Below are 27,564 nucleotides of genomic sequence, written 5' to 3' on the forward strand. Positions count from 1 at the left end.
TTATCCAGCTGACATGTTAGAACAGATCACATGCCTTTTTTTAAAGCACAATTTCATTTAGGCATGTTTATTTTGCACTTATTTCACATTTGCTCATGACTCATAATCTGATGTCTGTCATAACTTACTCTGCTAAGATATGAAGATCCTGTTGGTTGTTTCCCATATGTGTGTTTACTGTAGTAGATATGTAGACACTGCATTTATTTATTTTTTTTACAAGGCTGGTACTCCATATTGTGACTGTCAGAATGTGCTATGTCTTCTGGCACAGTTTTTCACATATCTATCACCCATTCATGAATATGTCTTATGTTTCTGTAAAAGTTTATTTGTCGTCCCTATTACTTAATCTTGTGCATGCTCTTGTGCAGTGCAAAATTTTTTTTCACACCTCTTTCAAGTAAAGGTCATATGCCTGACTTTTCCCCCTTTCTTGTTTGAAACATGTTAAAGTCCTTTACTCTTGTTTCTGGCCTGTGATTTAGTTCCTTTACTAAGCCCTTTACTCTTATTTTCTGACCTGTGATGTAGTTCATCTCCTTCCTTACCCTGAACATTTTTGTCCTTGCCCTTAGGTGTATAACAACTGTATAATTATAACTTTTACAGCACTGTATAAGAGAGTCAGTCATACTTCAGTTACAGAGTCACATTTCACGTTTTCTTTTCAGCTCTAGCTTTACCATTCTCAGCATCTCTTCCATCTTTTTGTAAATCAGACAAAAAGCTGTGATGTGTAATTTAATTAGGAAAACTGGAAAGCATCACCCAGAACCTCCTGTCTTCCATCGGGTTCACATTGAACCTCCAAAAGTCCATCACTTCACCAACTCAAAGGATTGTTTTCCTGGAAGCTGTCCTGGACACCATTTTCCAAAGGACTTTCCTCCCCCCAGAAAAAGTGTCCTTCCTAACAGATTACTTCCAAAGGATCCAAATAAAGGATCAGATTTTAGTAAGGGAATTCCTAAGATTACTTCCAAAGAATCCAAATGAAGGATCAGATTTCAGCAAGGGAATTCCTAAGAGCCCAAGGGTACATGGCTTCATGCATGCTCATCTTTCCCCTTAGCAAACTGCACATGAGGAAGCTACAGTGGTATCACAGGAACATGTGGTGCCAGAGCTTCCAACCACTAGAGACAGAGATACACCTCATTCCCTGCCTCAAACTGGAGTTTGCATGGTGGGCACAGACTTGCGCCCGCAACCCAGGCCTCCCCTTCATATTCAGTCCTCAGGGACAGACCCTTACTACAGATGCCTCAGAGATAGCCTGGGGCTCCACTTCCACAACCTACAAACCCACGGGAAGTGGAAAATCAGCATCAGAAACAAGCACATCAATTGGAAAGAACTCATAGCTGTGTAAAAAGCCTTAATAGCCTTTAAAGAGAAAGGGACACCAGGCATCTGCTAGTAAAGACAGACAACACCACAGTAATGGGTTACATCAACAGACAGAGAGGAACATATTCCTACCCCCTGTACTGTCTAGCAAAACAAATCTGGAAAACAGCACACTCGCTGGGACTGCATCTCATGGCACAGTGCCTACCAGGAGTTCAGAATGCTTTAGCAGACATCCTCAGCAGGAATGTTATGGACCCTCATGAGTGGCACCTGCACCCAGAGATTTTCAAGACCATAACCCAGTCCTGGGGGGGGGGGGGTCCCACAAGTGGATCTCTTTGCATCCAAACAGAACAAGCAATTGCAAAACGTCTGCACCAGGATCAAATAGAAGATGGCCTGGAAAACAGATGTCTTCTCCTTCCCATGGACCCAACTTTTTATTTATGCATTCCCCCCCCCCCCCCATACCCCTAATTCCTCTGGTCCTACTCATGATAAGGGAGGAGGGCCCAAGAGCAATACTGATAGTCCCAGACTGGCCCAGACAGCATTGGCACCCTTTCCTCCTCCAGATCGCCAACCAGGCACAGTGGATTCTGCCTCAGATGGTGGACCTCCTCACTCAAAAATGAGGGAAGGGTTGTTGGCAGCATGGATAATTCCACAATGGCCTGTACAGTCGCTACCCCAAGTAAACAGGTGCTAGACATCCTCAGGGAATCCAGAAGACCTAGCACTAGGAAATCTTACAAAGCTAAATGGAAACGTTTCTCTATTTGGTGCAAAAACCACCGCCTAGAGCCACAGTCAGTTCACATTAACAGCATCCTGGAATACCTGATTTCACTGCTAAGTCAGTGACTTTCTACTCTTCAATTAAAATCCATGCTTCCACCGTTTCTGCTTATGTCCCTTCACACACTCCTATCTTTTCCCACCCACTTTTATGACAATTTCTCAGGAGGGGGGGGGGTCATACACATTAGGCCTGTCAGAAGGAAGTCTCTGCCTCCTTAAGACCTGAACTTTGTTTTAGTAAAACAGGCGACGCAATGGTGCTCTGCCTCCTTAAGACCTGAACTTTGTTTTAGTAAAACAGGCGACGCAATGGTTCACCAGTGAAGATTGTCACCTCACAGCAAGAGGTTCTCTGGTTCGATTCTCGGTCCGGGTGCCTTCTGTGTGGAGTCTGCATGTCCTCCCTGCATTCACAGGTTTTTCTCTAGGTACATTGGTTTCATCCCACATTCCAAAGACATGTGTCTGGAGTGTTTCTCACTGGACCTCCACTGAAAATAGGCTCTGTCTTAGTCAGACTTTTCCAGTCAACAAATGTTAAAAAAAAAAAAACTTTACCTCCCTTTGAACCTGCAGAATTTGCTGACCTCAAGTTTCTGACTTTGAAAACAGCTATACTACTAGCTATCACCTCAGCTAGGAGGGTTTCTGAACTGCAGGCCCTCATGGCAGTTGAACCCTCTCTTATTTTTCATAAGGATGGGGTTTCTCATAGGACCAACCAGTCCTTCATGGCCAAGGTGATCTCTGACACCGCCCTGAATCAAGCCATACGTCTTTCTACTTTCTTCCCCCACCCACAAAATAAAGGGGAGATAATTCTGCATTCCTTGGATGTTCATAGGTAGCTACGATTTTACCTGGGTAGGACAAAAGCTTTGAGAAAAACTGAGCAGCTTTTCATTACCTTTGCCCCTGGTGAAGAAGGCAAACCGGCTTCCAAGCAAACTGTTTCCAAATCTATATCTCCTTTTGCTGTAGCTTTCATGGCAAGGTATCCCTTGTTGGGATTAAATCTCACTCCACCAGGGTTACTGCTACTTCTGCCGCCTTCATCAAGGGGGTTTCCACCAAGGACATTTTAGAGGCAGCCACCTGGTCCTCAGTGCATACGTTCACCAAATGCTACCATTTTGGCATCTTTCTCCAAGAGCAGGGTTTGCCACTGCTATCCTGCAGGGCATCCTGTCTTCTCCCTAGCATCCTTCCACCCTCTTTTCTACTTTGGGAATCTTCCCAATAGTCAGGACTGCAACAGTGAAACACGAAGAACATAGTACAGTTGTGCACACTAACCGTAAATGTAGATGTTTGAGCATATTCACTGTTGCAGTCTTCTTTTCCACCCCCTTAACCTATAAATAGGCATGTTCTGACTGTGCAGCATAGCCAAGGGACCCTTCCTTGGCCTCTCCTCCTTTGCCAGGCTATCCTTTGGGATAGCTTCAATCTTCTCAGGGCTGTTATTTGTGGGGGCAATAAAAGACTGGTGTTCTGATGCAGTATGGCTACCTTTATACATGAGCATACTTGTGTCAGTCTGAGCGTCCACCAGCATGAGAGCCGGAATGATTTTTCTCTGGTAGTTGGGCTGACCGACGGCTTTCAGAGCAGGAAATCCCAATAGTCAGGACTGCAACAATGAATAGACTTGAACATCTACATTTATGGTAAGTGTACACAACTGTACTGTTTCAGTAGTACTACAACACACATACACGTGTGTGTGTGTGTGTGTGTGTGTGTGTGTGTGTGTGTGTATGTCTATATACATAGACACACGCACATCATACGCACACGCACACACACACACATATATATATATGTATACACACACACGCACACACGCACACACACACACATTTTGTTGTCAGTGTTGACGTATTATAATAGTAATCAGAACATATTGCATTGTTATTGGGTCTGTGAGGCTTGCAGTTCTACTGTTACTTAATGTGTCGCCCACAAAATAAAATCCATAGTCATGACTTGTGTGTCCATTATTGTGATTCTTGGTGTATACCTGTATGAATTAGAAAGGGTCCATTAAGGTCAGCCCAACCACTTCCTCAGTAAACAGTGACATTTGTCAGCATTAATGTAAAATTACTTAAAACAAGTAGAAAGTTGTTAACTTTTAAAAACTGTTCTTTTACCTTTAGAAGTTTAAGTTGGGGCTAGCTGGATACTTTGCTTATAGTGAGGTCTGTATCACAGGCAACATCTGCATTTAAAAAATAAATTAGTAAATGTTGCCTTTTTTCTTTCTTTTTGCTGTGGGGAGTAAATGAAGAGGTGGATGCTTTAATTTCAGTTGGACATATCCTTCTAGCATTTGACAGGGCAAATGGTGAAGTTAGGTGAAGGTTGTCAGTCTAGCTAGAAAGAATTTTGTAGATAATTCTGTCATTTGTAAATATTATTGTAAGCCACAGGCTTGTTCTCTTAAATGTGAAAAGACTGTATTAGATGTTGAACTGAAAAAAATGTAACAACAGTGCACTCTGGTGTAAGAAAGATGATAGGTCAAGCATTTCATTACTGTCTTTGATCTCAGGGCTCAGAGCCAAGATATCTGAATGAAGGAATTCTGCCTATTGTTTTGAGACCAGAGTTAATTGCTAGAAATTGCATGTATAATTTATTTTATTGCTCTGGCTTCCTGACCAGCCGCAAGATCAAAAGGGCTATCAACCTCTGAGTTTCTGTTAGCCTGGGAACCAGAAAGAAATGATGCAATCTGAAATGAATCAGTGGTACTGTGTTATCAATTTAAGGACAGAAAGAATGAGGGTATTTAGCATTTGTCTTGAAAACATCCAACTCAACAGCACTCTGCCTGTGTTCTATATGTAAGTTTATTTTGGAACTTTGTTTTCTGTTAGGTATAGGTAGGAACTAGGAAGATTAGATTTTTTTTTCTGTATTGATGTCAGAACTTTTCTACTGTATTATTTTAAGTATTTATCTGTGATATCTGAACTCTTGAATAGCACTGTGTAGTAAGAGGTATTGTCTTGTATTTTTATTATTTATTATTAAGTATTTTTAAAACTTTCAACTGTGGCTGTTTTGTGTAGAGATAATTTAAGCTCTAAGAGTACATTGTGTGTATTTAGTGGTATTGTACAAAGACACACCAATAGCCTTGCTGTTCAGTCACACCGTTTGGATAATAATATTGCTCAGTATAATTGGACACCCTTTCATAAGGGCCTTTTAGTAGCTAATAAATATTAGTGGGTGGTGGTAAGTGATACTACCGTATAGTCTGGGTATAAGGGGCACAGCTGGAGAACCTGTGCCAGCCTTCCCCAGGAGTGTCTTTGTGGTTGTATATAACTCTTGTCTCAAAATGTGTGTGTGTCAGCTACTTGGGCAGGAACATGAAGTATTGGTTGGACAGAGAGGATGCTGTAGGTTTTAGCTTGGCCTCTAGGCTGAGATCTGAACCCTATACCTATGCCAGTGGGGAGTCTTATTGGAATCTGGAGAGAAAGGGAGAAACCAGCCCCAGACTGACTGTGATCTCTGTGTGCTCCTAAGGGAAATTGTACTTTACTGTGTGTGTATATTTATTATCCTTTCCCTATATGGATGCCCCTCACTGGTATGAGGATTGAGGCTCCTTGATTGCTGGGCCAGTGCACGGGTGTCACATATTAATTGTTTGGCAGTGGTGGGATATCCACACCACATATTAATTGGTTAGCAAATACTAATTGGCTTGCAGTGGTGTGGATAGTGTGAATTCCTGTAGCTTGTGTACAGTGATCTCTGAAGGTGGTTTTGTACTCTAAATTAGCCACATAGTGAATACTCAGAGTTCAGATCACAGTTGTTTTATTTCTTTTATTAGCCTAGTTAGTCAGGGAGAGCAGGCAAGCATGTCAGCAGAGGAGTATGGAAAACTGACTAGGAGCCAGCTGGCTGAGTTGTACCAGGCTAGGGGACTGGTGCATGGAATCCTGACTAAGGCAGACATGATTGCAGCTTTGATCACAGCTGCATCAGATCCACAGCAACCAGGAGGACAATCAGACTGGCAGTGGAGATGTACCACACTCAGAGAATGAACAGCTCAACCTTTCTACAGAGGACCTAAAAATCCATTTGGAGCTAAAGAAACTTGTGTTGGAGGCCAAGCATGTGAAAATAGAAGCGGTAGAAAGACTGAGGCGTCTAAGAGAGTGAGGATAATGAGAAACTGCGACGTTTGCAGGCTAAGGAGAATGAGAAACTGCTACGCCTGGAAGCTGAGAAAAGGAAAGGCAGAGGCTGCATGAGAAGGAGATGTTGACTCTTCGCCAGAGTCATGGAGGTAATGGGGAAGGGAGTAACTGGATCCCAGAAGCACAAAAGGTCAGTAAATTTCTTCTGCAGTTTAAAGAGGGGGATAATTTTGATAGTTTCATTCATATGTTTGAGAGGGTATGTAAACAGTATGATGTTGACCAAAGGCTCTGGGTACGGTTCCTGACCTCCTTACTCCATAGTAAAGCTGTAACTTTGTTGTCTAAAATTTCTGATCAGGAATGTTTTGATTATACTACTGTTAAGAACCACTTGTTAGAATTTTTAAGCTAACACGTGAAACATATAGGAAAAAGTTTCATGAGCATAGATGCAAGGCAGATGAAAGTGTGTGTGAATATGTTGCTAAACTGAGCACTTATTTTCATAGGTGGGTGTGTGGATGACAGGTCACCACTTTTGAAGGGCTGGCAGACCTTTTGGTGAGGGGAACAAGCCCTTAGCACTTTGCCTGAGGACATAAGGATCTGGTTAGCTGATAGACAATGTGCTACTTCAGATGAGTTGGGGAAGAAGAGAGACCTATACGTAGCAAGCAGAGCATCCCTGTACAAGAAAGGGACCCCAAGTACTGCTCATGGGTCTAAAGGCACCCATGGTGGGCAGCACAGATTGCCCCAACATAATCTGCCAGTAGCAGGGAAGCCACTAGTCCAGGTACACATCCAGGACCTATGGTTAAATGTTTTGAATGCAAGCAGTGGGGCCATGTGGCATACAGATGTCCACGGAGGCAAGGTGGGTAACAAAAGGTGAGGGAGTCAGTAAGTGGGGAAGACAAAAAGCCAATGGCAGTTTGTCTTGAGACAACAAGGGTACTGAACTACCATCCTGCGGATGTCCTGATAGGGGAGTATTTTGATGAGGCAGTACTATGTTTAATGCAGTTACACGCAGTCAGGCTTCAAGACAACCATGTGGGTCTGGTAGCCTGGGGGAGATCCAGACATTTGGCATACTTGCAGCCAGGACTGGTAAGGTGGTTACTTCAGGGAGGAAGCTACGCTGTAGCAGTGAGACTGAAGGTGAGCCACAGCTGCTTGTGGGTACTGATGTTCCCTTGGACAGAGTGACTGCAAAGGTAGAGGTGCGTAGTAGTACCCAGGCTGACAATGAGGCACCACTGTCAGAGGATGCCAGACTTCCTGTGAAAGGGGAGCTGGAAAAGGTTACAAAGAGAGAGTTGAGATAGGCTCAGCTCTCAGACCCTACATTGCAAGGTCTGAGGCAAGTTGCTAGCGAGGCACCTGATTCTCAAGGGAAGGGGGAAATCTGTATACTGGGACAAAGGTTACTGAACAGAGAGTGGACCCCTGCGGGAGGGCTAGAAGGTGAGAGGGTACAGCAGTTGGTAGTGCCTAGAGCCTACCATCTGGTGCTTCTAGCTGTAGCCCATGATATTCCCTTTGCAGGCCATATGGGCATAAAACATACAAAGAGACGTATTATGCAGAACTTCTATTGGCCTGGAATTTCCAGAGATGTAACAGGGTACTGCAGGACCTATGAGCAGTGCCAAAAGGTAGACAAGGCAGGAGACAAAGTGAGAGCTCCTTTGATGCCTTTACCTGTGATTGAGGAGCCATTTCAGAAGGTAGCTATGGCTATTGTGGGGCCTCTGAATATCCCAACTTCCACAGGGAAAAAGTATATCCTAGTGGTAGTAGACTATGCTGCAAGATACCCTGAGGCAGTGGCATTGTCCTCCATTGAGGCAGAAAATGTGGCAAATGCTTTGTTAGAGATTTTCAGCAGGGTAGGTTTCCCAAAAAGAAATACTGACTGACAGACATTCCAGTTTCATGTCAGACCTGCTGGCTTGTCTGTGGAAGTACTGTGGGGTGAAGCACCTGAAGACCACCCTTTACCATCCCCAGACTAATGGTCTTGTTGAGAGGTTAAACTCTACAATCAAGTCCATGCTACGGGCATTTGCAGGCCAGTTTAAGAGGTAGTGGGACAAATATTTGCCCCATCTGTTGTTTGCTTACAGAGAGGATCCCCAGGAATCCACAGGTTTTTCGCCCTTTGAGTTGCTGCATGGGCATAGGGTGAGGAGACCTCTAGATTTATTTGAGATGAGTAGGAAGGTGAGTGTGAATCTCACAAGGAGTCTGTTGTGGCATATGTCCTAAATCTCAGTACAAGGCTCAGGGAACTCATGGGCTTGGCCCAGGAAAACCTGTCAGAAGCCCAGCAGCAGAAAAAGGGCTGGTATGACAGGAATGCTTGAGCTAGAGAATATGCTGTAGGGCAGCAGGTAATTGTTCTCATTCCTGTCAGACAAAACAAGCTGCAAGCTTGGGAGGGCCCTACAAGTTAGTAAGAAAGGTAAGTGATGTTAACTATATGTCGACAAACAACTGAGAGGTGTATTGGGCAAAGTTGATACAGTTTTGAGAGATAGTAAACAGTTTCTAGAGCTTTTATACAACTGGGCTAGGGGTAGATCTAGTAATGACATCAAAAGAATGTTGTTTGTTACTCTAGATGTGAAATCACTGTTTACTGTGATACCCAATGAGGATGGGATTGAGCGGGTAAGGCGATTCTTGATTAAAGAAGGTGGCTTCTCTAACTCTAAGGTTAGCATGATCTGTGCCCTGCTAGAGCTGATATTAGAGAATAATTTGTTTCTCTTTGAGTCAGAATGCTTTCTACAAATTGTAGGGGTAGCAATGGGCACAGTGTGTGCAAACACGTATGTGAACTTGGTTTTAGCCAGTTGGGAGCTAGAATGTGTCTTCAGCAAAGATCTGTATAAAACATGTCATGTTTTATAAGCGACTTGTGGATGACATCTTTTTTGTTTGGGATGGTACTATGGATGAGGTTTAAGCCTTTGTGGACATGTTAGAGACTTCAACTAATTATCTTTTTCTCTGCACTACTTTGTTGACATCATTGATTTTTTAGACATTACTGTGAGCAAAGATATGTTAGGTAACATGTCCACTAAAATGTATAGGAAACCATGCAGGAAAAATAACATCTTACATCGTTCTAGTATGCATCCATCCCACATTACTAGGAACGTGGTTAAAAATCAGGTTCTTAGGTGCATGAGATTGCAAACTAATGCTGACTCTTTAGAGCAAGCTTTAACAGTGCTAAAGACAGATCTATTGAAGAGGGGCTATAAGGGCAGTGAAATAAGGAAATTAGAGAACTGAATACATCGGTTGGTGTCAAAGTAAAACCTTACTTCTCTGACAGCTCCTCAAGTATAGTGAGGGACACAGAGACTAACAGCAACAAGGGTGTAAATAGGGTCTGTTTGACCTATTCAGCAGAGGTTAATAAAGTGTGTGAAGTCATAAAGAAAAAGTGGTCTATCCTGTTGACTGATCCCTCTGTCAGTGAACATATAGAACAATTTCCTAGGTTTTGTTTTAAAAACACCAAGAACTTAAAACAGTAACTCTGTTATACACACACTGAACCATATAGGCACCTCACCTCCCAGCGTAAGGGCACTCATGCATGCCGGTCTTGCAAGGCATGCAGTTGTACACACTTGATTATGCATCCATTAAGCATGGAACCTATGCATCTGTCCTTTTGTACAGATTGTTGTACAAAAAAATTGGTCTTTATGGCTAAGTGTAATGTATGTGATTCATATTACATAGGAAAGACAAACTGTATGTTTAAGGACAGGATTCTGCAGCATCAGAGTGATATACGAAATAATAAATTAACAAATGCATTAGCGAAACATGTATTTGAAGCTGGTATGAGTCACAGCTTTAAGTTCTTGGTACTACAGAAATCAAATGAAAGTTTAAGGGAAGGGGATTTGAGTAGTGAGACTGAATTTGCTGAGTTAAAATGGATTGTCAACTTTAAAGCATATGTGCCACCTGGTTGAATAGTGCTGTTGCTTTAAAGCCTCTCCTAAAGAAGAGAGGCTTAGTTCACTGATAAGTGTTAACACCCAACAGTTTTAATTAGTTTTAATTAACTGGAAGTTTTTTGTATTTAAAGGCCTGTTTCTTCATACTGTTAAGTTCTGAAGAAGCGAGCAATCGTGAAATCGCTTACCTGTTTTTATTTGTTTTTATCTGTTTTTGGAATTAAAAGTGTTCTTATTCTCAGCATTGGGCGTCTTTTTGTTTGCAAGTACAAACTCCCTTGCCCAACATTTCCTAGAATTTATAAACTCAAACACCCTGGATCAACTGGTCAACACCCCCACCAGAGGTGACAACATATTGGACCTGGTCATCACCAACATGGGCGACCGGTGTTCCACACCGGAGATCAACCCCTCGCTGGTTAGATCTGACCATAAACTAATCACTCTGGATATCCACATTCTGCCACCACCCCAGGTCAAAGAAACCACCGTGACAAACTTTTCAAAAGCAAACTTCAAATTACTTAAGACAGAGGTGGGAAGTTTCAAAGCCACCATGCTAAAGGATAACATTGTCCAAGCTTCAAAATCCTTTACAAATGCATTCTACGGGCACCTACAAGAATGCATGGATCGTGCTATCCCAAACAAAGCTAAGACTCACTCCTCCAAGAAAAGGAAACTAGTCTGGTGGACCCCTGCCATAAACAAGCCATACAATAGAAGGAGGACACTAGTAAAGAAAAGAGTGAAATCCCAAGAAGGGAAGACATCCCTGATCAGTATCAGCAAGAAACTACGGTCCCTTATAAAATCATCCAAGGCTAGCTTCAAAAGAAAAATTGCCATGGACTCCAAAGATAACCACAAGGCATTCTTTAGCTATGTCAAGAATCTAAGTGGCAATTCTCAGATTTGCTCAGAGTTAGTGCAAAATGGCACAAAATACACTGAACCGACCGATATAGCCAACATCCTGGCAGACAGGTTCAGTGCAAACATCACCCACTTTCACCCCCAATAGGGCCCATAACTATACCAGAAGAATGTAGTGCCCCTGAAATCACAGACACTCAGGTTAAAACAGCCCTCTCCAAAGCCAAAAACACAGCATCAGTGGGACCGTACGGTGTCCCAGGCTGCATCCTACATGAGCTCAAAGATGAACTAACCCCTCACCTAAACACACTGCTTAAACTCAGCCTCTCCACAGGCTACGTGCCCACAGAGTGGTGCACAGCAATGGTAATTCCACTCCACAAAGGTGGAGCCACAGAGGACTCCGGGAACTATCGTCCTATAAGCCTGACTAGCTTGGTATGCAAAGCTATGAAGCGCATCATCATGGATCTCATTAACAGAGACGTAGGAAACCTCCAAACACTGGTCCCTACCCAGTTCGGCTTTGTTAAGGGCAGATCATGCCTCCTAAACCTGGTGGACTTCTTTGAGACAGTTACCAAGGCTATAGACGAGGGAAAGGTGGTCCACACAGTCTACCTAGACCTCGCAAAGGCCTTCAACACCATTCCCCACTCAGGTGTTATAGACAAGCTCACCAGCCTGAATATAATCCCCTACGTCATGAGATGGGTTGCCAACTGGCTCACGGACAGAACCCACATGGTAAGAGTTGCGGGAGCTAGGTCTGACTCTAAACCGGTTACAAGTGGCATTCCCCAGGGTTCAGTCCTAGGACCCCTCCTGTTTGGCATATACTTCTCAGAGGTACAGACAAGCGCAGGAGGACTATGGCTGACCAACTTCGCAGACGACTGCAAACTAGGGGCTATAATTGACTCTCCGGCTGACGCAAACATCCTTCAAAAGGGTCTCACTGAGACAGATACCTGGTGTCAAAACCATGGCCTCAAGCTAAATGCCAAAAAATGCATAATCATCCCCTTTGGAAAAAACAAAGTACCCACAAACTACCACATAGGTGGTAACACCCTAAATACAGAAGACGTAATAAGGTATCTAGGGACCCAAGTAGATAGTAACCTCTCCTTTGATAATCACATTGCCAAAGTGGTTAGAAAATCCTTCTGTGTGGCCCACTAAATCACAAAAGGGTTTGCATCCAGACCAAAAGATGTCATAGGGCACCTCTACGCATCACTCATCAGACCCATCATAGAGTACAATGCCCCATTTGGGATGTACCTTACAAGACACCTGCAACAACTGGAATGACCACAGAAGTACCTCACCAAGAGGATCACTGGCCTCAAGCAGATGCCCTATGCAGCTCGACTGAAGAAACTCCAGCTGTACTCGGTTGCATACCACCTATTCAGAGGTGATCTCTGCCTGACGTACAAGGCCATGTCCAACCCAGAATTGATGCACATGCTCCACCTAAAGAAGAACAGATCCTCTCAAGCCACACGCTCCAGGGATCTGAACCTCACCGCAACAATAAATAGGACATGCTAGAGGGATGGATTCCTATCCCAGAGACTTCCATGCTCTGGAACAAGATTCCAATCTACATTAGTCAGATCTCCTTGCTAACCCTCTTCAAGAGAAACCTTGACGAGTGGATGGGAAACAGAAAGTTTACCCAAGAATCACTTCAGTGGCTCTGCTGGACAGAGGTACAGGGAACTAATCTAAGGGGGCAGTGAAAGCCAACGCATTCCGGCTAGGCTTATAAATGCCTTTGGGTAGATAGCCTAGTAGCTACCTATGAACATTTTTGGATAATAATATTGCACAGTATAATTGGACACCTTTTCATAAGGTCCTTTTAGTAGCTGATAAATATTAGTAAGTGGTGGCAAGTGGTACTACCGTATAGACTGGGTAAAAGGGGCACAGCTGGAGAACCTGTGCCAGCATTCCCCAGGAGTGTCTCTGTGGTTGTATATAACTCTTATTTCAAAGTGTGTGTGTGTGTCAGCTACTTGGGCAGGGACATGAAGCAGTGGTTGGATAGAAGGGGTGCTGGAGGTTTTAGCTTGCTCTCTAGGCTGAGATCTGGACCCTATAGCTGTGCCAGTGGGGAGTCTTATTGGGGATCTGGAGAGAAAGGGAGAAACCGGCCCCAGACTGACTGTGATCTCTGTGTGCTCTCAAGGGAAGTTGTATGATACTGTGTGTGTATATTTATTATCCTTTCCCTATGTGGATGCCCCTCACTGGTGTTAGTGGTGAGGATTTTGGCTCTTTGATTGCTGGGCCAGTGCACGGTCATCACAAGGTTCATAATAAAATACACTGCCATTTTTTTACATCGAGGCAGGTGATTCTGGCAGTAAGATAAACTTTTGTAATAATACATTGTTTTTTATTCATTTGTGTTCTAAGCCATATTTCAGCTGATGTGCAAGTAATTTGTGTTTGTTGCTTACTAGAAAAGAGTTAAGTACCTGCTGGACCCAGTACCAAAGAGGCACTGGAGCATGTTTTCTTTTGCCCCGTACAGGGGACCAGCAAAGAGGAGAGAACTTTTTTGATGGAATTTCTTGCAGAAAAAAAATATTGACTGAATTAATGAGAAATACAGCAAGTGTTTTTAAAATAAAGGTATATATCCAAGTGGCACAAGTATCATTTTCTCATCCATCTACCTGTCATTTGAACACCTTTTAAAAGAAGAAGTCATGATTTTTGGCAGTCTTCTTACAAGTCAAACAAAAATGTTTCCTTTAAGCTAGCAGTTATTGTTTTTCTTCAGCCTGTTTGATTCTGACATTGTCATGTTGATTACTTATTCCTGTGATTTCTATTTGAAATACAGCCAGTCATTTAAACAATGGAAGCATAGCATAACCATTCTTAATTTACTGCTTTCATTTTTAATGAAAAAGAGATTAAAGTTAAAATCTTTAGAAGATTTGAGGAGGGAGTAAAAAAAAGTGTGATAGGCTTGTGGAGGCTTTCTCTAACCTATTAATTAGTGTTCTAGTGAGACAGCATGATTGTGAATGGAGCCCTTCTGAGTAACTTTGTGAGTTTAGTGTACTGCATTAAGCTGCAAGGCAAATCTGTCCACTCGCTCAGCAAGCTGTTGCTCCCAGGAGTGTGACACATAGGTAATTTAAGGCTGGGAGTGGCACTTGCCAAGCTACTCAACAGATGGGCTGCCTGTTTTTTCAGCATTTTAATTTTCTGCTTGAAAAGCATTTACTAACCTTTTCTGTAACTGCAGAATATCACAGTATATGACTTAGAAATTTGTTGTATCCATAGTAGATACCAAATATTTCAGTCTGCAGTGCCAAGCTGTAGGGCCACCTACACAGCAGATCATTGCTAAAACCTTTTTGACAATAAGGTGTGGGGGGGTCACTTGGCATATAGCCTCCTCTGAGCATGTAATGATTTTATGACTTTAAAATAACCATTACATCCTGTGCTGTACTGAACCTACTCCTTATGATTAAGCCAAAGGTTCTCTGAATTGGTCTTTTGTTCTGCATGAACCTCAGTGAGGGAAGCTTTATGATTCATTTCATATAGTAATAGCTTTCACACCAGATAGTGTGGATAATTCTAAATTAACATGTATTGTAAGGCCTTCTGTATCTAGTGGCAGACTGCTTCTCTAACAGTGCGTACTGTTTATTATACCATGACCCCCCATTAATATTCCAAAACATGCACGCTGATTGGTCACGTTGTAAATCGACTTATACTAATGAAAAAAGGTCTGGTCGCCCGGACTTTTTCCATTAGTATAAGTCTTTTTTAAAACACTGTCTCGCTATGTTAAAGGAGTTTAACATAGCGAGACGGGTTTAAAAAAAGCAACGGAGATCTCCGTTGCTTTTTTTAAACCTGTCTTGCTGTGTTAAACTCCTTTAACATAGCGAGGCAGTTTGTAAAAAGCAACGCAGATCTTGCTTTCTCCGTTGCTTTTTTTAAACCTGTCTCGCTATGTTAAATGAGTTTAACATAGCGAGACAGCTTTAAAATAAGCAACGGAGATTCTCCGTTGCTTTTTTTAAAGCTGTCTCGCTATGTTAAACCCATTTAACATAGCGAAACAGTAAAAAGCAACGGAGATCTTGCTTTCTCCGTTGCTTTTGCCCACAGCTCTGATGTACTGCTTAGGCATACGCATGTGCAGTACATCAGAACTGCCGCAGAATACCAGACAGCTGCGGAAGGGCAGCAAGGAGGCATTATACAATGCCATTATTTAAGAAAAGTAATTATTTTTTTTCTTAAATAATGTCATTGTTTAATAGCAATAACCCACTTCTGGGTGTGGGTAATGCTGGATTTACCCACAGTTGGCTTTGTTTGGCCACTTGGGCTTCACCCTCGTGACCAAACCACGCCAATTGTGGGTAAATCCAGCATTACCCACACCCAGGTGTGGGTTATTGCTATAATACACCAGTTCTGCCACAGAGTAGTATCTAAACCTGTATAGCTATTGTACCTCATTTACTTAAAATATTTTTTGCTGTATTGGCCTATGTTGTGACTGAAATTAGTCCTTTTATCAATTTGCCTATTCAAGTAACAGACAATCAAGTACATATGTGGCATATTAGGAGAACCAGAGAATTACATAATTTGCTGTAAATTAATAGTGATCCCTTTGCACATAATTTTTGGTAGTTCCAAAGTGACATCACAAGAGTAGCTTCATAGTTCCCCATGTGGCTTATAGATCAGGCTGATATTTTGCCAGCTGGTTTTAGAAACATTTCTCCAGATGTTTTTTTTTTTTTTTTTTTGAAATAGGATTGAAGTATTTAAATTATGGACATACACCTGTATTTTGGTTCCTACAAGTAGCTTGTAAGAGTGATATATGCATGCATTTAACTAATATATGAAGTGTGTAAACCTTTGATGTTTAGGCTGTAATGAGGAAATACTTAAGCAAGTTAGAACAATAAAATGGCTTACCATAGCCTTCTTCCTGGATGAATTTTTAATGCTCACAAGCAATTACATCTTTCATATCAATAAGGCCTGTGCTTTTTTTTTGTATGCTGCTTTATTCAGTGCATCCCCATACACTCCATTGTCAGTAGGGTGTATTTGGATGTATTGAACAGTACTAGAAGAAAGAGGCTCTCAAATGAAATGTCAGCACTTACCAACAAGCCAAACACCAAAAACACTAAAGAAGAGTGAATTCTGAAAATTGTTCTAACACCCCTTGCAGTCTCTCATATATAGAGCAAGTCCCCCAACCCCCTCCCCTGAACGTAGATATGCCAACTCCAAGATCGCTTGCTAAACATCAAAGAAAATGGAATATTCCAAGAAATGTCTTCTCAGACCTAGTGTATGTAAGTCCGATCTTTTGGCCATTCAATTTCCATATCTTGGGGCTCACTCTAGTGGGTCCCAACATTTCAAATGCTTATCAAAGAAAGAAGGAATTTTTTTTTTCACTATGCATGTAGTTAGTGAGACCCTGTATGGAGCATTACGAGTTTCTTGTGAGGCACAGCTCGTGAAATACAGAGGCAGGTGAAAGAGGTTTCAGAGTTTGACAACGAACTTGTTACAGCTGCATACAGATCCTAACTGGCTGTTCTCAGTTGCTATATTTTTTGGGGAATCTGCTTTCACAAAATAGAAAATAAACGGATTTGGGGGTTCTTTACATTGGATTAACTTACAGAAGTAATTCTAGAAGGTCGAGAATTACACCTATTGCTCATAAACAGATAATTGGCATAGCAGTAAGACAAATCAAAATAATAACAAGGAAGTGGGTGACAGTAAACTGTTCATACTGTAAAGAAAAGTTTGCTAATTATTAAAATGTATAAAGTTAACATGTTATAGGACATACTTATAACAGCAAGGGAATGTTTTTGGACTTACTCAGAAACATGATTAAGATCTCATCAAGGCAAAAATTGTAATTTTTCTGTAAGCTAGATAGTAAGACCCCTGTTTCTTTCTGTGTATGTATGTGTGTATTTAAAACCTCCTTTTGTATCTCATTTGAACTTGTCTAGACATTGAGAAACACTCTTCTTTTAGTGGGTGCAGAAACAGTTTTAAACCTTAGGACTGAATGGTACAGACATAAGAAAAGACTGTCTAACATTTGAGGAGTAGTGTCTCATGGAATATGTTTCTCCAATCCTAGCTTCCTAATTTGAGCAGCCATCAAACAGTTTTGCATATGTTTATGGTACTGTTTCTCTTTTTCCATGACTGTGTGTCATTGAAGTTAGCATATATAAATACAAGAAAGAATACTCCTGTGGTATCACATGAATGTTTGTTGGGTGTATTACTGTGAGATCTCATTGTAATCATGGGCAGGAAATCCAGAATGTAGGCTTTTGATTACCTTTAACTAATGGCTTATCTGAGGGGAAGAAAAACGGACAGGAGAAATGGTTCAGCTGTCTATATTTACCACTGGTACTTGTGTTTCTGTTTGTATGTGTGCATACAGGTTTATCAGATGTGCAGTTATAAGTTACATTATCAGTGTGCCATGTATAAGAAATAGTACTCTTACTGCCTTGAATGACATAAATAAAGTTATTCTACTAGGTTAACTGGGATCCATATCTTACTTTTTATTGGCAAATGTTAAATACTAGCATCAATTGTCAAATAAGATAATACTTGACACTGTTAAGAGAGCCAGTCGTAGGTAAATGGCTCTCAGTTTGAAAGGAATACTTCACTCCTTTGCAAAATGTGCCTGTTACCATGAAAAAAAATGCATATTGTGAATTTGTGGAGAATTGTATCACTCTCAAGGACAGAGCAACAAGCACATTAAATATTATCAACATTTCAGTGGCTGCTTTAAGCAAATTACATGTCACTTACAGTGACTCAACAGAAGGTGTCTCTACAGACTAATGTCTTTTGTAAGTGCAATCCTTAAAATGTTCTTACCTAGATTGGATGAGGATACATGTAATAATTCCCAGTGCTGTAGAACTAAAGTTTTTCACTAGTGGGTTCTCTGTTACCAACTGGCCATCATTTTCATTTGCTGCAGTTTCATCCTTAAGCATGCAGCATAAACAAAAATAACTAATATGACAACAGTCGGAAGATTTTTTTCTCCCAGTTTGGTGCACCCTGCTCCTTTTGGGAAGTTAACTACTTTATATCCTACCAAGTCCAATAGCCACTTAAAAACAGAAATATTTCTGGCTGCTGAAAATGAAAATAAGTTGATCACCATTAAGTGGCAAAACAGTTTTAAAATGTCTATTTATATTTAAACATTGTCATCACCACACAGACAAGCAAACATTTGCTTTCAGCATATCAGGACAGCAGTCACTTTCTCAAAAGCTTGTTTGCACAAACAAGCTATGGCTCTTATCAGTTTTAGACTGTCTAATCCAGGAGCTGCTTGCTTCAGCTTCCTTTCTTAAATGTTGGAAAAGCTCACCCAGACTCTGCTACAACTTGCTGTAAGGGAAAGGTTAGTTTGCTCTCGCTTTCTTGTATTTTGTATTACTTTATTGCCTTCTTCTATTTTATGTGTTCTGATTTGTTTTCTTTTTTTTTTCTTTCTGTATTTTACTTGTACTCAGCTTATTAAAATAGGAAAGTGACCACAGCTGTCTCTCTGATCACACAGAAGATAGAACAGATCAATTAAGGTTAATTATCTGTGAAGTGAGGGTGGAGCTGGGAACTAAACGTTCTGTTTAAGGGGCAAAAATAAAACATTTCAAAGCTTTACTAGAAAAGCTCACACAGACTCTGCTACAAATTGTTGTGAGGAAAAGTTAAGTTTGCTTTTCCTTTCTTGTATTACTTTATTGCCCACTTCTGTTTTGTGTGTTGTGATTTGTTTTCTTTACACTGTGTTTTACTTGTGTTCTGCTTTTAACTGCGTATTAAAACTAGGAAAGAGACCGCAGCTGTGTCTGTTGTGAATCACACAGAAATTCTTACCATGCTACTACCCTGGTGCTGTTCTGTTCTTAAACTCAACTGTCTTTCTAGTTGGCCGCCCCTTAACAGTAATTTGACTACATATCTCCTTCCCTTTCCCTTTCATTATGGGCTGTTGCGAGTAAGCACAAAATTACCATTTTATGAAATCACTCCCCTTCAACTATTTAAATGTATTGGCCATCCCACTGTATTACATAGAACCAGAAAACAAAGTGCCCACCCCCTTTTAATCTATCTCTTTTAAAATTAGTGGCTCTCCACTTAGCTAAAGCTTAAATTATTCCCTCTTTCATATCTAATTACTTAAAGGACAACAGTGGGATTCTATTATTACATGCTCAACTTCTCTATCTTTTTTCTCCCTATTTACTATCCCTGCAATGAATAAACAACAGTACAGCATTTCAAATAGACTGTTTCTCTCCACTAGAACAGTACCTTACTGTACTGTGTTGGTTTCACTTTCAAAAAACTTTTGTCCCGCCCTGGAAAAGTCTCCAATTCACTGATGTCATCAAGGCCACTGGATACAGGCAGTTTTCTGGCCATTTCCCTCCTCAAACTGACATCATCACTACCATCCTAAAAACCCATCCATGCTGTGATGTCACAGCTCTCTGGTCCTTCCCCTACCCATACAGAAAGTAAAGGCTAGAACAAAGAAACAGTACATGAGTCAAGTCTCCTGCTGTGAGCTGTCAATCACAGTAGGTAACAGCTCAAATTACCCTTAGCACTTTGACAACTAGGGAAGTTAGATGTGAAGGGGGATGGGAGATGAGTCAAAGTAGTACAAATTCAGGCTTCACAAAAGACTACAGTTTAGCCATTCTAAAAAGAAGCAGCAGTAAAAAGCACTTTGAAAGTCTGTTCTGTGGCATTTGCATTGTTTGTGTTTTAAGTAGTCATCGAACGGCATGAAATGTTACTTAAAACTGACTGAAAGACAGCAGTGTATGCATGTAAAATCAGTGCAGTGACAAGCTGTGGCCTGCTTCTCATCTTGGGATTGGTACTAATGTTTTGCGTCTGGTGAGGGAAAAAGCAAAGGAGTATTGTATCCCAGCAGAGTGAAACTGTGGTGAGACGAGCACTAGTAGTAACCAGACAGTAGCCAGTCATGTGACTCCCCCATTTTCAACATTCTTGACAAGCTGATTCTTTGTTTTCGGTAAGTACTGTTTGATTTGATTTGTTTCTAACGTCAGAATATCCGTCTAAATACTTCATCCTTAAATTTTCAGGGTCTATTTATTAGTTTCCCCTCAGGTGTTTGGCAGTGTCCTGTAAAGACACAGACACCTTGAGTGATATTTTTCCTGTAAAAGCACAACTGAAATTTCACCAATTCCTAGTTGCACACAGGGCAACTAGTTTGCAGTAGCAAACACTGTTCACAGAGTTACAAACTGGATATTCCTGAAATTGCTTTATATTCTCACTCCAACTGTCTAATCAATAAAAAGGGTCTATTGCCATGGATATGAACTTTCCCAATATCTCCATTACCAGCTTGGTGGATATGGGCATCATGAGACGATCTAGAAATTGCCTCATGTTTACTGATAACCAGTTAATTCTCAAACAAACTGATATGGTATGTGAGAGATATATTTACACAATGTCACTGGAGGCAAGATCTCGTATAAAAATACTCCTAATATCAATAAGGTTGCAGTAGTACACACACTGCATCTATCACACACAATTCAAAGCAAACATATAAACTTACATATGCTGAGGCACTTAAATGAAACCTTCCTAAACCCCAAAGACCTCCTAGATGAAGTACACATAACATATACCCTCAGCAGAATGCACTCTTTCAAAACAACACCCACATCAACACATACAGTCATATCTCATGGAGCCTCTACTTCTCAGCCCATAAGGCAAGCCACCATACAGTCCAATATTGTGGTTATTGGAGAATCCAGCATGAAACACACTGATGTCCCTCTCACCAGGCTGAGTAAGGAAAAGTCATGGTTGGTTGCTTATCAGGGGCTAGGATCCACCACATTACAGACATACTCAGGTCATTGGACCACAAGTACCAGTATTACTCAGTCATAGTCCATAGTCCAATTTTAACTTAGTTGAAACATGGCTCTCCAACAACCAGCTCATCCTTAACCCTAAAAAACAAAGCTGTTACTCTTCCTACCTAAAAAGCTCAGCAGTATTAAACCCTCCTTTCCATACAGTCCTTTAATAACACTCCCATTCAGGTAGAATCCAGCACTGAGCTCTAAGGCATAACCATTGACGATCAGCTTAAATAGCTGCATCAAAAAGACTCATTCAAAACTAGGGCTCCTTTACCGTAACAAGAAATTCCTTACCTCTGAAGCCAAAATTACTCTCTCTCTTACCTACCTTCTACCCAGTCTAATGTAGAATTCTCAAATTCTCACAAATCTTAACTTAGCACTCCTGACCAAACTTGAATCTACCTACAACAAGGTAGCTAGAATTGCTGCCCAACAAACCTAAAAATCCAATCACTGTCTCTCTCTCTCTTAAACACCTAAACTGGCTTACATTACCCCACCAACTTCTTCTCTGTCAGCTCCAGATCATCCATTCTATCCTATACCAGCCTTCCTACTTCCTGGCACTATCTGCTCTCATTTCCCATTATTCTCCCTCAACACCTCTCTGAAGCTCTAACCAAGTCCTACTACAAATTTACAAACCCAAGTCTAAATTTGGATGCAACATGTACAGCTATCACCCCACTATTGCCTGGAACAGGCTCCCACTAGAAATCAGGACCATTACACATCCTAAACAATTTAAGGCAGCCGCCAAAGAGCACTTTAAAAGTCACTGGTCCTGCCACTGCACTCTCCCTCCTTAGCATCCCCTACTTCTCATACCTTAATCTACTTTCTGCCCTTAACTCACTCTTCTCACTAGCTCTGTCTAATCTTCCTTGACTACTCATTCTACTGTCTTCTAAAATCTATTAAGCAAATCGCCTCAGAGAAACATTCTAGTGTAACTGGCTTACCTTCATGCAACTACATTATGATAAAACTGGGTTTTTGTAACCACTTACCCCAAAAACTATATTCATCTTAATGACATATTTCTTTTTATACATCTTGAAATAGTTATGCTATACTCCTGATTATAAGATTGTAATGCTGCTTAATGGCTTGTAATAATCCTGTAACATTGTTGTTTAATGCTAATTTATATTGAAAATTGTATACTATGATGGAGCTTTTCTCCCCAGGCCTCCGATGAAAAAGGGCTCTTCAGCTCAGTCAGACAATCCCGGTCAACAAATGTAAAATAAATAAATAAATAAATGTGGATGTAAATGACCCAAGACATACCTCCCTAGACTATATGAAGACAATGAAGACAGACATAATGGAGCGCTCGGAATATGTGTCCCAGGCTGGTATGAGCCTAGCATTGTGCAGTATTTACCTTCTCCAAGGATGATGCCACAATACAAACAAAAGATGAATGACTTTAATAATTGGCTTAGTTTCTGGTGTCGTTCTAAGGGGGATGCAGTATTTGTCAGCATGGAAGGAAATAATCAACAGACCACACTGCTTTGCCAGGGATTGGTCTGCACCTCTCCCGTACAGGCTTTTGAATATTATCTAAAACATTGTCTTCCCTCATAGTGCCTTTTTTAGACAATGCCAAACTGAAAGTAATTCTGACATAGCAAATCAAAACCAAGAAAATTTAAGGGTGTTACTGCTGAATGCTAAGAGTCTAAACAAAAATCTCCACTCTCGAGAAGATTTCTTCACCCTAGGGAATGCTGAAGACATGGTTTAAAGCCACTGAGAGCACACCGCCAGTGCTAGGTTGTGATGCCTTCCACACATTTATATCCGTTACTATACAGACAGGGACTAAAGGTGGAGGTGTCCTGATTTACATCAAAAATAATTATACCTCAAGGCTGGTCAAACAGGACAATGGACTTGAGCTACTCCATGTTCAAATGACCATAGGCAAATTCCAGTACCAGTTCCTTGCAAGCTATAGGTCCCCCTCTATGACACAGGAAACCCATACCATGTATTTAAATTTGTTGGAAAAACCATCCAACCCAATATCATATTCATGGGTGACTTTAATTATCTCACTATTAACTGGTAATCCTATATGTCACCAAACGTACAGGCACAGAGATTTTTAGATTTTGTAAACACAAACTCCCAGGACCAGATTGTCAATACACCAACCAGGGGTGCAATCATAATGGATCAGGTCCTCACTAATATGGGAGAGGGCTGCATACCCCGTAGTGTAATGTCTTCGCTCGTAAGGTCAGACCAAAAAATGGTCTCCTTTGAAGTAAAAATAAAACCTAGACCTAACGCTGGAATATTCAGGAACTACTCTAAGGCTAACTTTCTGCTATTAAGTGATAACCTGGCAAAATTTAAGCCCCCCATAAACCCTGAGAACACTATTGCCTATGTAGAACTGTTCACAGAAACCCTATACAAGCATGTCAGTAGCTACATCGAGGTACCTATACCCACCAGGCGTTGCCTGTGTTCATAGGTTCTGAACTGACTCAAAAAACAAGCCACCATGGTGGAATCACAACACCAATAGGCTGTATAAACGAAGGAAGAAAATCATGGCAAAATTAGGAGGCAGACTACCCAGCTGAATAAAAGCACTCTCATCAAACTAAACAAACAACTCGGAGGACAAATAAAGTGTACCAATGCCAAATATGAGGTAAATTTGGCCTCCCAGGCAAAGGACAACCACAAGGCATGCTTCAGCTATGTCCGCAACCTCAAAGGCAATACACAATTGTGTCCAGAGCTCATTGTAAATGGAGCTACCTATACTGAGCCAGAAGATATAGTAAACCTACTGACTGACAATTTCATCTCCAACTTTACCCCTCTCTCTCCCTCAACCTTCTCTCAGGCAATACCATCAAATATAAATGCCTCTGCTATCACTAGGGAACAGGTCCTTAATGCTCTCTCTAAGACCAAGAACACTGCATCAATGAGCCCAGACAATATCCCAGGATGCCTTCTAAGTAGCATGAAACAAGACCTGTCATGGCCTCTGGAGTTGCTCTTTAACTGTAGCCTCCTGACAGGCTTCATTCCTCATGGATGGAGAACAGCAACAGTCATCGATCTTCACAAAGGTGGGCCATTTACAGACCATGGAAAGTACAGATCCACAAGTCTCTCTAGTCTTATATGTAAAGCCATGGAAAGAATTATCATGGAAATGATCAATAATGAAATAGTAAACCTACAGACACTGGACCAACCCAGTTTGGTTTCATGAAGAGAAGGTCATTCCTACTCAACCTGGCAGACTTCTTTGAGAAGATCACCAAAGCAATGGATGAGGGCAAAATGGTTCACACCGCCTACCTTGACCTGGCCAGGGCATTTGACACTATACCCACTCAGGCATTGTTGACAAACTCAGAAGGTTAGGTACAAACCCACATGTCACCCGGTGAATATCCATCTGTCTCACAGACAGCTCCCAGGATGTTAACATTTGGGAGTCCACCTCTACAAAGAGGCAAATGACAAGTGGAGTCCCAGACAGGTCAATCCTTGGACCACTCCTTTTTGATATTTATTTCTCTGAAGTCAAGGCCAATGTCAGTGGTCTCTGGCTGACTACATTTGCAGATGATTTCAAATTAGGAGCTGTCATTAAATCCCACTCCAACACAGATGTTCTCCAGGAAGGGCTGACACAGGCAAACAACTGGTGTCAGAGCCACGGACTAAAACTAAATGCCAAGAAATGCATAATAGTATCCTTCAGGATTTCACCCATCCCTGGTAACTATCATATTGACAGCACACCCCTTAAAGTTGACCCAGTAGTCAGGGACTTGGGGACACACATATACAGTTATCTAGCCTTTGACCATCACTTGTCTTCAGTAGTGAGGAAATCATTCTATGTTGTGCAATTTATAAACAAAGGTATGGCATCTAGGTCCAATGATGTCATTGTTCCAGTGTATTCATTATTCATCAAACCTATCATTGAATACAATGCCCCCTTTGTTATGTATCTAACCAGGCATATCCAACAAATAGAACTTACACAGAGGTTTCTCATTAAAAGAATACAGGGTGTAAGTAAAATGTCTTATGCAGACCGCCTCAAGCCCCTATCCCTGTATTCTCCTACAGGATGTTGAAGAGAGATCTATGCCTGGCAAACATAGCATTGTCAGACCTCACTCTGATGGACCTCCTACATATCAGAAAAACAAACAGCACCAGAATTACCCATTCTGAAGACTTAAACCTTGCGTGTGATATAAATAGGACCTGCTGGATTGACAGGTATATATCCCAGAGACTACTGCGTTTCTCTAACAGGCTCTTCATCTATGTGACACAGAGTCCCTCTCTGACCCAATTCAAGTGTAACTTATGTCTACAAGACTAGACCAACTGGCAAATTAGCTTTGCAGTAGCCTTGGAGAATACACTGTGGGCCAGATTCATTAACGCCTACACTAAGTGTATATGATCTGTATTCAAGAACATCCCTACCACATTTTTGTGCATTCTAGTCACTCAGAAAGATTACACTAAGTGTACATGTAATCTACGCTTTGTGGTAACCTTTATGAATCCCCTCGATATTTAAAGCTGCAAAAAAATCAGTGAAAAACTAAAATTAGGAGGAAGAAGTGAGTTGTGCCTGTGTTCATAGGTTCATAGGTGTGTACTAGGCTAATGGCCATGGAGCCTTTACAAGCCTAGCCCATAGGATTACCCAGGCATCGTGCCACCCAACCTTAGTTCCCAGTGCCTCTGTCGAGTAGAGCCACTGGAGTGATCCCCGAGGTGAATTTTCTATTTCCCATCCACTCATCAAGATTTCTCTTGAAGAGGGCCAGTGAGATGCTCTGTTTGACATGTATGGGAAGTCTATTCCGTAGCATGGACAGTCTCTGGGTTATGAATCTGTCCCTCCAGCATGTTCTGTTGATTGTGGTAATGAGGTTGAGGTCTCTGGAGCGTGTGGTGTGCAAGGATTGGGATTTCTTTAGATGTAGCATTTCTAACAGAGCTTGGTCAGACATGGCTTTGTAAGACAAGCAGAGATCTTCCCTAAGTAGGCAATATGAGACAGAGAATAGTTGGAGTTTTTTGAGTGTGTCCATATAGGCAAGTGTTTAAGGCCTAGGATCCTCTTTGTGAGGTACTTTTTAGGCCTCTCCAGTTGTTGCAGGTGTCTAGTGAGGTACATACCAAATGGGCATTGTACTCGATGATTGGCATAATGAGGGAAGCGTAGAGGGAGACAATGACCTCTTTCTTCCTGGATGCAAAACCTTAGTAATGAGATGTGCCAAATAGAAGGACTTTCTGACTACAGTGGCAATGTGGTGGTCAAAAGAGAGGTTGCTGTCAACCTGTATTCCCAGATCTCATATACCACCTTCTGTGTTCAGTGGACTACCATCGATGTGGTAATTCACGGGACCTGGGTTTTTCCCAAAGGGGATGATGACACATTTTTTGCATTGAGCCTAAGGCCATGGTTCTGACACCAGTCGTTGGTCTCAGTGAAGCCTTTCTGTAGGATGTCAGCATCACTTGGGGAGTTAATAATAGCTCCCAACTTGCAATTGTCTGCAAACTTTGTCAGCCAGAGTCCCTTCGTGTGTTCAGAGAGGTAGATACCAAACAGGAGCAGACGCAGGGTCAGCTACTTTGACACTGTGGGTTCTATCTGTGAGCCAGTTTGCAACCCACCTAGTGATACAGGGGTTGATGGCTAGCTTAGTGAGTTTTTCTATGATTCCTGAGCTTGGAATGGTATCAAAGGCCTTGGCCAGATCAAGGTAGGCTGTATGAACCACCTTGCCTTCATCCACAGCTCTGGTGACTGACTCAAAGAAGTCAACCAGGTTGAGCAGGCATGATCTACCCTTCACAAAACCAAACTGTGTGGGATCCAGAGTTTGGAGATTCTCTATATCCTTGTTTATTAGGTCCGTGATGATGCATTCCATAGCTTTGCATATCAGACTTGTCAGACTAGTGGGGCGATAGTTCCCAGGATTGGTAGTCGCTCCTCCTTTGTGGAGAGGGATGACTGTAGCAGTGCGCCATTTGGTAGGGACAAAGCCTGAGATGAGGCTGTGATTGAACAGGGCACAGGTGAGGTGCAGTTCACTGTGTAGTTCATGTAGAACACAGCCAGGGATATTGCCAGGTCCCATAGAAGCTATATTCTTGGCCTTGGACAGTGCTGTTTTAACCTGTGCAGCAGTAATACTGGGTGCCTGGCAATCTACTGGTATTGTGATTGGTCCTTTGGCGGGGGGGGGGTAAAGTTGGCACTGAATCTGTCGG

General features: G+C 41.7%; 1 protein-coding gene across 2 annotated transcripts in view; it reads left to right on the top strand.

Moving 5' to 3' along the window:
• FRMD4B (FERM domain containing 4B) overlaps positions 1 to 27,564 on the top strand; it is a 2,055,076-nt gene that overhangs the window by 2,017,904 nt on the left and 9,608 nt on the right. The gene's annotated exons all lie outside the window — the stretch shown is intronic.

The sequence above is a fragment of the Protopterus annectens genome, chromosome 7.part0 (assembly GCF_019279795.1).
Source record: "Protopterus annectens isolate FY-2018-M chromosome 7.part0, PAN1.0, whole genome shotgun sequence".
NCBI classification, from domain to species: Eukaryota; Metazoa; Chordata; order Ceratodontiformes; family Protopteridae; genus Protopterus; species Protopterus annectens.